The 11,779-nt window shown below is 44.6% G+C and overlaps 1 pseudogene across 1 annotated transcript in view; it reads right to left on the reverse strand.

Moving 5' to 3' along the window:
* Positions 1 to 4,741: 4,741 nt before the first annotated feature.
* LOC105529312 overlaps positions 4,742 to 11,779 on the reverse strand; it is a 10,119-nt pseudogene continuing 3,081 nt past the window's right edge. The window contains exons 4-9 of the transcript XR_001004489.1: positions 9,696 to 9,896; positions 9,503 to 9,523; positions 9,382 to 9,408; positions 8,456 to 8,482; positions 8,011 to 8,037; positions 4,742 to 6,473 (exon numbers count right to left, since the gene is read on the reverse strand). The product of XR_001004489.1 is annotated as a butyrophilin subfamily 3 member A3-like (transcript). The remainder of the gene's footprint in view (positions 6,474 to 8,010; positions 8,038 to 8,455; positions 8,483 to 9,381; positions 9,409 to 9,502; positions 9,524 to 9,695; positions 9,897 to 11,779) is intronic.

Below are 11,779 nucleotides of genomic sequence, written 5' to 3' on the forward strand. Positions count from 1 at the left end.
AATGGCGATCATTAAAAAGTCAGGAAACAACAGGTGCTGGAGAGGATATGGAGAAATAGGAACACTTTTACACTGTTGGTGGGACTGTAAACTAGTTCAACAATTGTGGAACATAGTGTGGCGATTCCTCAAGGATCTAGAACTAGAAATACCATTTGACACAGCCATCCCATTACTGGGTATATACCCAAAGGATTATAAATCATGCTGGTATAAAGACACATGTACATGTATGTTTATTGTGGCACTATTCACAATAGCAAAGACTTGGAACCAACCCAAATGTCCATCAATGATAGACTGGATTAACAAAATGTGGCACATATACACCATGGAATACTATGCAGCCATAAAAATGGATGGGTTCATGTTCTTTGTAGGGACATGGATGAAGCTGGAAACCATTATTCTCAGCAAAATATTGCAAAGACAAAAAAACAAACACTGCATGTTCTCATTCATAGGTGGGAATTGAACAATGAAAACACTTGGACAGAGGAATGGGAACATCACACACCGGGGCCTGTTGTGGGGTTGGGGGGACGGGAGAGGGATAGCATTAGGAGATATACCTAATGTAAATTATGAGTTAATGGATGCAGCACACCAACATGGCACATGTATACATATGTAACAAACCTGGATGTTGTGCACATGTACCCTAGAACTTAAAGCATAAAAAAAAAAAGGGTTCCCAGCACTAGGAGGATTTAAAACTCTTATCATAAAAATTATAGTAGTAATAGGAACCTGCTTACTGATCCCTTGTTTACTACCTGCACTTATTCAAATGGTAAAAGGTTTCATCGCTACTCTAGTTCACCAGAATGCTTCAGCACAAGTGTACTACATGAATCACTATTGATCTGTCATGCAGGAAGACATACGTAGTGAAGATAAAGGTGAGAACTCCCACTAATAAAATGAGAGACAGTCTCAAAGGAGGGAAATAAGGGAGTAGAACACCCCTCATATTGTCTTATGCCCAATTTCTGCCTCCAAAGAAAGAAGTAAAAACTAAAAGGCAGAAATGAAATCCACAGGCAGACAGCCCAGCACTGAGCCCTAGGCCTGGTAGTTAGAGATCAACCCTGACCTAACTGGTTATGGTTATCTATAGATTACAGACATTGTATAGAAAAGCACTGTGAAAATCCCTGTCCTGTTCTGTTCCGTTCTGATTACCAGTGCATGCAGCCCCCAGTTACATACCTGCTGCTTGCTCAATTGATCACAACCCTCTCACACGGACCCCCTTAGAGTTGTGAGCCCTTAAAAGGGACAGAAAATGTTCATGTGGGGAGCTCAGCTCTTGGGACAGGAGTCCTGCCAATGCTCCTGGCCGAATAAACCCCTTCCTTCTTTAACTTGGTGTCTGAGGGGTTTTGTCTGCGGCTCTTCCTGCTACATTCCCATGTCCTGTCTTGTATTATTGTTACTCAGGTATGAACTGTGTCTTTGCTGTGATGGGTGTACCTGCTTCTCAGGATAGACTTCTGCAGGATGTGATTCCTCTCACCTTACAGGGCCCAGCTCTAAGCTCTAAGCTCTGCTTTCAGCTGTTGTTCAATGCATGAGTGACATGTTCAGTGTAAGGTCATTCCCACCACATCATGGCCCAGTTCCTGGAGTCATTTGGCACCAGAGTGTGACAGAGAGGTGCTAGCAGGATTAAGCCACTCTAGGTCAGGATTTCTAGGACTGGGAAGGAGGAACCAGTAGGTTCCTTCTGCAGAGAAAGCTCTTTGATGAGAATAAGCTAAAGAAAGCTCGGAGAACTGTTTTATCCATTGGACTGACCCTTAAACTTTCTCTTTCTCATACAGTAGTCTCACACATCACCTGATGCTTCTGGATTATCATTCAAATAAGATTCTGGGTTGAGTGGCTCATGAGGGTAAATACATCAGTATTAGAACATTCCAAACAGGACTGGGCAGCTGTTGAGAAGAGGCAGAAGAGAAGGATGCAAGGGTCTAAGAGTACGGTCAGCCAGGATGAGATCTGACTTTACATTTTTTACCTGAAGAAATAAGGCCCAGGGCTTTGAAGTAGGTCTTTTGCCAGAAGCATCCAGCTAAGCCAGGCCTCAGCCTCTGCCAAAGTTGATCTGAGCCAGAGGGAAACATGTATGTTCTGACAAGAAAGAGGATCAGTTGAAGATGGAGTAGCTTAGAAAGAAATCAAGTACTACTGGGGTGTCCCCGGTTAGATATTAACAACCTAACCCAACCATGCTCTGTAGTGGGAGGGATAGAGACAGGAAGGGTTACTTCAGCAAGGTTCTTTATGGACCTGCCAACCCTGGAAGAACCAGGACACAGGGTGAGCACTGATTCCCTTTTGCTTTGCAATAAACTACCGTCTTTGAAGGTAATATGGGTGTGTCATCTCCAGCTATGGAGTACTCCCAGGGGAGGCCTAGACATCTTGGCACACAGAAAATCCATTCCTACTCTGCCCTGTTCAAATTCTAGATTTCCGACCCACAGAATCACTGAACATATAATAATAGTTGCATAAGCTTCTGAATATCAGGACTATAGCAATATTAATGAGTACATTTACCTTGCCTCAAAAGAACAAATTTTTTCAAAGAGAAGAAGTGATACTGGGCTTCTAAAAGAACCAAACAGGAGAAATTTGCCTAAACTCTTTCCATCTTGTAGCCTTGTCTCTGCTCATCGGCTTTGGTGTTCTCTCTGCAATCCACCATTTTTCAGTCCACACCATGAAAGAAACAGTTCTTCCCACAGCTCCCATGCACATCTGCTACAGGTGTAACTGGTCACATGTCACTTGGTTCTCTGGCCTAGCCTGGGTCGGGTGTCCATCCCAGACCCAGTCCATGTGGTGAGGCTGCAGGACCATGTGATATGGACATGTATTGGAAGAGAAGAGGTCACTAATGCTAAATGTGGTACAGGGAGGGCAGAGAGACCTTGAAAGGCATTCACTATATTCTCAGAGGCAGAGCCCTTGGAACAGGCGCTGTTGATGTCCCATCCCATATTCTCTTGGCCTATCACAGTTTGCCAATAGCTGAGGCACAGTTTTCTGCAAGGATGACAACCTCCCCACCTCCAGTGAGTATCTCCCTTCTCCTTTGCCTGTGAGCTTTATCACACCGGTGATAGTTGCTTTTCTGCAGTTATATAGCTCAATTTTAAAGTGCATTAGATTAACACTCCCAGGCCAACCTTCAACCAATTCAAGCAAAGGAGGATGGGAAGTGGAGATAAAGTCTCAGGCCCTGTAGTCCTTAGGAAGATTCTGAGCTATATCACACATTTAATATGGTTTCTTACGGAGTCCTAAAAGGGATTGAGCCAAGTTATCCACATGGTAACTGACTCATGAGTGAACCCTTTATCCCATTTCTCATGTAAGTGGCTTTCTTTCATTTCTCATTTTATTTCTGCACTTGTGTTTCCTGGGATCTCTTCCCAAATCAGTGTGGTGAGCTGAATAGTGCTGCCCCCACCCACCCTTGGAGCTATATCCACTATGAAAGTTATGAAAAGAATGTATAACATGGTAAAATGAATTTCACACAGAATTAAGATTATGGACCTTAAAATAGAAAGATTATTCTAAATTGTCTGGGTGATCTCAGTTTAATCATAGGAGTCTTTAAAAGTAAAAGGCAGACTGAACGCAGTGGTTCACGCCTACAAACCCAGCACTTTGGGAGACCAAGGTGAACAGATTGCTTGAGCGCAGGAGTTTGAGACCAGCCTGGGCAACTTGGCGAGACCCTGTCTCTACAGGAAAATACTCCGGCATGGTGATATGGGCCTCTGGTCCCAGCTACTTGGGAAGCTAAGGTGGGGGGATTGCTTGAGCCCAGGTGACAAAATATGTGGTGAGCTGAGATCACGCCACTGCACTTCAGCCTGGGTGACAGAGTGAGTCCTTGTCAAAGAAGAGGAAAAAAAAAAAGTAAAGAAGTGAAAAAAAAAGGAGAAGGTGAAAGAATCAGAGAGATACAATGAGAAAAAGACCTAGGAGATGAGCCTCAACGCACTGTTGCTGCTTTGAAGATATAGGAAGCGAGCTAGGAGCCAGAGTGTGGCAGCCTCTAGAAGTGGGTACAGTCCTTAGCTAAAAACCGGGAAACAACTGGGACCTCAGTCCTATAAATGAAAGGAACTGATTCCATCAACAATCTGAATAAGCAAGGAAACAGTTTCTTCCTTAGAGACTCCAGAAAAGAATCCAGCCTGCAGACACCTTGATTCTAGCCTGGTGAGATTCCTGTGGGACTTCTCACCTACAGAACAGTCAGATAATACATTTGTTTTGCTTTAAGTTTATGAATTTCTGAGGTCAGGCACGGTGGCTCATGCCTGTAATCCCAGCACTCTGGGAGGCCGAGGTGGGTGGATCACGAGATCAGGAGATCAAGACCATCCTGGACAACATGGTGAAACCCCGTCTGTACTAAAAATACAAAAAATTAGCTGGGTGTGGTTGCACGCACCTGTAGTCCCAGCTACTTGGGAGACTGAGGCAGGAGAATCACTTGAACCTGGGAGGCAGAGGTTGCAGTGAGCTGAGATTGTGCCACTGTACTCCAGCCTGGGAGTAGAACAAAGAGAATACATCCAATAAGGGTTTTGTGAAAATGCTGCAGTGAGGTAAACTGAGACTGTGGTGAGTACAGTGAGTGTGCAGACTACTTTACTTTACTGTGCTGAGTAGACACCACAGTCTAGAAAAAGCCAAGTTGAAGAGTAAGCATTATTAACACTTTATTAAACAGCTAGAACTTGACAACCACTTGCCAAGTAGAGGGGATACAGTGGTGAGCATTAATAGAGATGACAATGAGGAGCAGTTTTCCCTAGCAGGCATCAGTTGAAAGGAATATGGGTTTAACATCCACCAATGATCAGGGGTGGACAGACCTATTTCCAGAAGACTGAGTCCATAGCGGGATTAAAACCATCCCTGTAATTCTTCTAGCTTCCTTCATCCAAATTTCCTATATCACAGAGAGTCTTTAGGGTATTTGTTCTGCCTGGAAACCTTGACTGTAGGAAGGCTGGCTCTGGCTGCGCGATCACTTATCACATTTGTTGGGTGGGCACACATCTCTTTCACGTGATTTATCAAGTGTGGCCTCTAGTCTCTTTCCAAGTCACATGTCATGTGGGTACTATGAGGTTATTCTCTCAACCAAGACACTCTGCAGAGCTAATCTAAGGAGTGTTGTGTCTAAGGCTCTGATAATCAGCTGGGAAGGAGTCAATAGGGGTGTCAACTCCACAACCACTTACAATTATCTCTACCCTGGAGCTGTTCTGGGAAGAAAACTTCAGGGCTACATGGGGGCTCTTCCCAGGGAAAAAAATCGGGCTGGAAAAGAATGGGCAATTAGCCAGGGACTGAGGCTGAACATCTCCTAACTACACAAATTACCGTAGGAGTTATGTAAGTTACTTAAAGTTGCCCTGCCTCAGCTTTCATACTTGCAAAATGAGACCACCCCATGGGGTGTTGTGACATTCAAAGGAGTGACATCCACCAAAGCTTACAACACAGCACTCAGAACAGTTTAAATTATCTGTTAATATTAGCTATTGCTGTTTAAATCCCAGCTCTGTTGTTCACTAGTCATGTCTGCTTTGTAAAGTTAATTCACCTTTCTGTACCCCAGTTTCCTTATCTGTATAAAGGGACAATAAGGTGGTACCAAACTCAAACAACTGTCATATGGAATCATCGAATGAATATCAGTAAAATGCTTCAGTGAGTGCCTGTAGCTTTATGGTTCTGATTGGTGTTGTGGAGGGGGAGGCCGTCAACTCCAGGGTGGGCAGGCAGAAGCAGAGATGTTGCTTCAGCTCGAGGCTCTCCATTTTCATTAGCTAAGCCTGGGGCCACTGGTGTCTCCAGGGAATGATCAGGCACTAGGTCATGATCGGGGGAACTCTCTACTTGTTTTGGTGTTGGGCAAATGGTCAGGGCAGTGGGCTCCAAGGTCAAAATTCTGAATACAGGATACAGAGGCTCAGAGAAAGTGGTGTGCGGAAAGGTGTAGATATGAGATCCATCCGTGGCATTGTAGAATGAGATATCTCCAGTCTCATGGTCCAGGAAGATCCCCACTTTCTTAGGGGGCTCAGGAAGTTTCAGGTTGTTTCTGGCCTCAGTGAGAGCCCGATACTTATTCCCATCAGTCAGTCCTATAGTCCAGTATCCATTCTCCGGTGTCATTTTGACCCAGACTTTTCTCTGCACATTCTTACTACACACCCCTATATTCCACTCCTTCCTGTCCCCTACCTCCACCTCCCAGTAATGTCTCCCTTACGTGAAGTTTTCACGGCCAGGCACACAGTAACGCCATTCAAATCTCTCAGGGTTGTCTGGCAGATCCCGCGGCTCTTCGGCACGCTGCACACTCCTCTGGTCCTCAGAAACAAGGAGGATGGCATTTGCCGTGTCTGGATCCAGAATCACATCCGCTGCAGAGAGTTTGAGGAGGTGTCCATGGGGTCAGTCATTTTTCCTGGATTTCAGAGCCTCAGCATGCAAGGCCTGGGCCATGCTGAGGAGGTCCTTCTATAACCTGGCGTACTTCACCTGCCCTGAATTTGACTCTCTCATCGATGTCATGGGAGAAAGCTCAAGGGGTCTTGTGTCCAGAGGGGAAATGAAAGTAAGGTCAGTATTTGCCTAACCCAATACCCTGATGCTGCGTCAGGAAGCAACAAGGATCCTCTTATCACGTTTTTCTTGTTTCCCTCCCCACATTGACTCTGCCCCTGAATGCTTTATAATCAAAGGTTAAATTTCAGTCGTCACTCGACCACTCATGAACTAAATGAATTTCCCTTTTCTGCAGTCTATTTTTCCGTACATCCAATTTATTTAACAAGGTGGAGCGTCATCTGAAGCATTTCCTCAACTGAAAAATGGGGATAAAAATACGAATCTCTAGCGTAGTATAAGGGAATCATGTTATTTACTCAGCCCACAGCAGGCCATGAAGAAAGCTCCTGATATTCTAATAGCTGCAAGGTAGTCTCTGTGCTGGACTCTGTGGGGGCCCGTGATTCACTCTCCAACCTTCAACTTTCTCCACCCTCTTCTGGGCCCCAGGAATCTGTACTCTAGGGACAGTGCCACTGGGCTCCCTTGTCCTCTAGTTTGCTGTTGGGTTTGGCCAATGGGAGGCCCTGGCAAAAATTGGAAGGAGAAAGAAAGGAGAGACACACCGTTTATTTTCCTGCTTCCTCCCTGCCAGCAGCAGCTGGTGTGGCTCTAACAAGGCCTGACGACTCTTCTCAGGAAGCCCTCTCTTTGTGCTACTTTTCTCTGGGTTCCAGTAACTGACTCCCCTCCCTATTCCTCCCAGGCTAGGGGTGGAGACAGCTCCCCACTGTTGGGAACCATGGGGGCACTGCACTTTTCTTTGTTGCTTTCCCTTAACCCTCTTTTCTGCAAACCTTCTTCAACCATGCAGTGTGAACTCATCATTTCTTTTTAAGTAGGTTTTTGACCAATGGATATTTATGATTCCTTCAGTCTTCACCTCAACCCCCACAAACACAGATTGCAATCATCATCGAAAAATGTGGAGGCCAAAACTCAGAAGCATTAAATCCTTTGAAATGACACAGGCGGTAGGTGGCATGAGAAGCCTGGGAAGGGCAAAGTTCTTTGGGCAGGCGTCACCTCCTCTGTTTGGCATTTCCATCCTCACTCTCCCTGCAGTATCACTCAGTGTGTGTCATCTTCCCCTCAGCTCCACCCTTTATGTGTCTTCCTTCCCAGGAAGGTCTGAGGAAGCCCAAGGCAGCAATTCTCTCTGGTTCCCTGGGCTCTCAGCAGGAAGGGTCTTGGAGATGGGCCCACTTTTCAGATTGGGATTTAATGTTTTGTACCCCAAACTCTCTTAGTCAAAGAACTTTTCTTCCCCAAATCACAAGAGTTGGAGGAGGAAAAAGGAATATAGTCCCTCAGGTTGTTGGTCCAGGGAACATACAGTGATTTACTCACCAGGCTTGAAGAAGGCCATTTTCCATTCTGAAAGGAAAGAGACACAGATAAGAAAAAGGTCAGTAGTTTTATTCTTTCCTCCACTCCATTCTCCTTTCACTATATGTTTTCTCTCCTTTTCTTCAGCGTCTCTTCCAGGGTTCAGCCTCCCTCCTGTACAGCTCTGATGGATCAGAGGTGGCACCTTCTAAACAACGTCAGACTTGGCTCCCTGTGCCATGAGGGGTGCAGGCTGCACGGCTATGCTTTGCCTGGGCATATGTGGGGTCAGGAGTCTCTCAGAGGCTCCAAAAAAGCAGAAGTCAACCCCCTACCATGCAAAATTGAGTCTATGGGTTAGAACTGATTAATCCAACTGAGAACGTCAATGAGTCACAGCAGAGAAAAGGTTGAAATGTTCATGGTACATGACCCGGCAAACCCAGAGAGCATCAGGCTCACTCACCATGATAGGCCAAAGACTTCTCTCCCCCTACAATGAAAGAAAGACAGAGATGTCACATGAACACTGCCTTTGCTCTGTTGGTCCCTTCCCCTTCCTTTCGCGTCCATCTAGTCTTTCTTTTTGACCATTCCACCCTTTCCTGTGGTCTCACTCTGCATGCTGAATTCTCTCTTCACCTCTTTTTCTTAATATCCAGTCTGGGAACACTGGTTGAATGCTAGTGGCAATGCAGTCACTGTGAGAGTTCCTTCCCAATGGAGCCCAGCTAATCTATTTTGAATCTGTTTATACTCCTGTACCTGGGCATAGGTGTCACCATGTCTATATGTGAATGTCTAGAAGTACAAGATCCATCCTTCTCGATCTGTATCATTTCCTACCGTGCTCTAAACAGAATTTGGGAAATTTAATGCGCAATTTCAGGGACTAGTTTTGAAAGCAGCTATGATCAATCTGTACCAATTGAGCCACTGTAGCTACTCCTCTTTATTAGACACATTTTCTCCCTCTCTCTTTTCTGATTTTCTTATCTCTTAAATCTTCCCTTCTTGTTTTCCTTTCAACCTCCTCTAGATTATGGAAAACAATATGTAAGTTTCCTGCCATAGAAAATGCACCTCATCCTTCTCTTTCCTCTTCCTTTTGAAGTGCACCCCTGGATATTCCTCAGTGCTTTTTAGGCCATAAATGTCTGTGGCCCCTAGTACAAAGAGATTGAAGATCTCTTTTTCTTTTCTTAGAGAGAAAGAGGAGAGAGAGAGACTCCTTCTGGGTGGTTTCTCCAAAGAGCCTCACTTACTTTCTTTTCCTGAGTAAGGGGATCTAGGACCATTTTTCAACCCTGGGCAAAGACTTATGGGCTGGAAAATTTCCAAGTAGAAGAGAGTCATAGATTCAAATTCAGAAAAAATGTCAGAGTCACTCATGAGCCATGTACTGGATTTTTCTCCACTCTGCAATGGAATGAACAGGGAAGGAACAGTAATCAAGACTCTCAAAGTGGGGATAAGAAGACATGCCTGGGTCTCTGGGGGAATGGGAACTTACTGAGTTCCTTCTGGAGCTTCTCTGGAAAATAAACAAAAAAAGAGAGAGAGAGAAAAAAAGAACAGTTATGGGTGGGGGGGATTTCAGGAAAATAAACCTTAAACATGATGCAGTGCCAGGGTGGGGATGGGGGTGAGATCTTCAGGCTGGGCCTGCAAGCCTGGGGCTTAGATTCTCTGTTCGATTTGGATACCTCTTAGGCTTATTTCCTGCTTTGTTGCAGCATACCCCATTTCTTTCATCTCTTGCTCTCTTTCTGTCTCCCTGGACAGAGCAATTTTTTCCTTCTGTTGTCTCCACAAGAAGTAACTGGCTCCTGCAAGAAGCAGCAGCGAGATAGGCAGGGTCTCTTCCAGGGCTGCGATCCAGGGCTGGGTGCTCCTAAGGAAGGGGTCTGCGAAGGGGAGAGCTGTGGGTCATGGGTGCTGGTGCACTCAGCCTCTCCAACCCTAGCACCCTAAACTTTAGCTTCTCAGCCCAGGTTGGGGGCATGGAATCAATCTCATGAGGTTAAATAAGCGTTCTCTCTCTAAAGTCTCAGAGGACTGTAGAGAAGACTTTGGTAAACCCTCACTACAAGCTACTACTATCTTGAGAGGTCTGCCTCTCATATGGAAATTAACTTGAGCAGAGTCATACTCATTTTTTTTCTAAATTTTTTTTTCAACCAGTAACACATTTACATGGTTCAAAAACTACAAATACATGAAATCATGCGACGCACCCATCCACCCAGTTCTCCCTCCGTCCATGTATTAACTTCTCCTTAGTCCACTTAATATGATGCTTAGGGACATAAACTGTGGAGTCAGAGGGCCTGGGTTTAAATGCTGACTCGCCCTTGTGACCAGCAATGTGATGTTGGACTACTTACATAACCTCTGTTTGTAGTGGCCTAATCTATAAAATGAGGGTAATAATAATACCTATCTCCTAAGGTTAGAAGAATTAAGTTAATACTTATAAAGGGCCTGATGGGCTGTGCACAGTGGCTCATGCCTGTAATCCCAGCACTTTGTGAGGCCGAGGTGGGCAGATCACTTGAGGTCAGGAGTTCTAGACCAGCTTGACCAACATGGTGAGAACCCACATTTACTAAAATTACAAAAATCAGCCGGGCATAGTGGCATGTCCCTGTAATCCCAACTACTTGGGAGGCTGAGGCTATAGAATTGCTTCAACCTGGGAAGTGGAGCTTGCAGTGAGCCAAGATTGTCCACAGCATTCCAGCCTGGGTGACAGACTGAGACTCTGTCTCTAAATAAGTAAATAAAGTGCCTGATGTACAGTGAGGGTTACCAAATTGCTTGTTAAATTTTAAAAATGTAAATTAAGTAACACAATCAAGAACTAAAAAAAGTCCATTAAAATATGTTCCTATTTTTCCTCCTGTTTAAACTAAAAATAACATTCTATATACATCACTCTGTATCTCACTCTCTGTGTAGAGTATGTCTTGGAGATCTTTCCACATTAGTATAGAGAGAATTGTCTCTTTTTTCTTTCGCAACTGGGCAGTATTCCCTTGTATGGAAGTTCACCATCAGTGAGCATCTGCATAACTTCTAACCTTATACAATCATAATCAATGCTATAAGAAACTTCTTACAGGCCGGGCCGGTGACTTACACTTGTAATCCCAGCACCTTAGGAGGCTGAGACAGGCAGATCAAGCGGGGTCTGGAGTTTGAAACTAGTCTGGTCAACATGGTGAAATCACATCTCTAGTAAAAATGTAAAAATTAGCCTGTTGTGATGGTGCATGCTTGTAATCCCAGCTACTGGGGAGGCTGTGACAGGAGGATCTCTTGAACTGAGGAGGAGGAGGTTGGAGTGAGCTGAGATTGCGCCATTGCACTCCAACCTGGGCAGAAGAGTGAAACTCCCTCTCCAAAACCAACCAACCAACCAAACAACAACAACAACAAAAGAAACCCCAGAAACCTTTTACATGGATCATCTGATACAAATGGAAGCGCATCCCAGAACTGGAATTTTGGATCAATAAATATGTAGTTTGGATAGATCCCCCAACAGAACTTGAGCTAATGCACACCAAAAATACAAGAGACACGACCAAATGACTGAGAATCACTGCCTTCCTACATTCCTGTCATAACCATGTGTTATCAAGCAAGGCAGTGTGGTTTTGATTTTTGCCAATATCATAAGTGAAAAATAATTTCCTATATATGTTTCTCTAATGAGTGAGAATGAGCACCCTTTTGTGGGTTATTTCCTTTCCTGTGAATTAACAATTCATGACCTTTGTTAAAA

Source organism: Mandrillus leucophaeus, unplaced genomic scaffold (genome assembly GCF_000951045.1).
Source record: "Mandrillus leucophaeus isolate KB7577 unplaced genomic scaffold, Mleu.le_1.0 Scaffold760, whole genome shotgun sequence".
In the NCBI taxonomy this organism is placed as follows: Eukaryota; Metazoa; Chordata; class Mammalia; order Primates; family Cercopithecidae; genus Mandrillus; species Mandrillus leucophaeus.